The sequence below is a fragment of the Dioscorea cayenensis genome, chromosome 16 (assembly GCF_009730915.1).
Source record: "Dioscorea cayenensis subsp. rotundata cultivar TDr96_F1 chromosome 16, TDr96_F1_v2_PseudoChromosome.rev07_lg8_w22 25.fasta, whole genome shotgun sequence".
NCBI lineage: Eukaryota > Viridiplantae > Streptophyta > Magnoliopsida > Dioscoreales > Dioscoreaceae > Dioscorea > Dioscorea cayenensis.
Window position 1 is genome coordinate 13126034 of NC_052486.1, and position 694 is coordinate 13126727.

Consider the following 694-nt stretch of genomic DNA (forward strand, 5'->3'; position numbering starts at 1 on the left):
TCAGTATTGGAGGCACAATCGAGTATTATGGGTCCCCCGATTACAGCTCAAAACTTCGAACTGAAGCTGGCATTCATCCACATATAGCAGCAATCCGTACAGTTTAATGGTTTGGCCGATGAGGATCCAAAATGTCATATAGAGAACTTTCTCGAGGTGTGTGATATCCTCAAGATAAATGGGTTGACTGATGATGCCATCAAGTTGAGAGCCTTTCCTATTTTCCAGAAAGGGGAGAGCGAAGCGGTGGCTACACTCATTACCTAGAGCATCAATTACCACATGGGAGGAGATGGTAGAAGCTTTTCTTGCCCGATATTCCCCCTTGAAAAATCTGCAAAGTTTAGGAATGAGATCTCGTCCTTTGTACAATTGGAATTGGAGTCTCTATTTGAGATGTGGGAAATGTTCAAGGAGCTCCTGAGAAAGTGCCCGCAGCACGGATTCCCGGAGTGGATGATTGTTCAGACCTTTTACAATGGGTTGAATTTGAGTCCAAGGCAACTCTTAGATGCGACGGCAGGAGGTACCTTAGGTAGCAAGACCCCTGGTGAGGCCCATCAATTACTTGAAGAAATGTGGTTAAATAGCTACCAATGGAATGATAGGGCGAAGAAGAAGGTGGTCGGGCTCCATGAGATAGATGCAGTAACTTCATTGGCGGCTCAAGTGGAATCATTAACTAAGAAGTTAG

General features: G+C 45.0%; 1 non-coding gene across 1 annotated transcript; it reads right to left on the reverse strand.

The window, feature by feature from the left end:
- Window positions 1-339: 339 nt before the first annotated feature.
- On the reverse strand, window positions 340-446 carry LOC120279856. Its single transcript, XR_005542157.1, has one exon. It is a non-coding gene; the product is annotated as a small nucleolar RNA R71 (small nucleolar RNA).
- Between the last annotated feature and the right edge of the window lie 248 nt (window positions 447-694).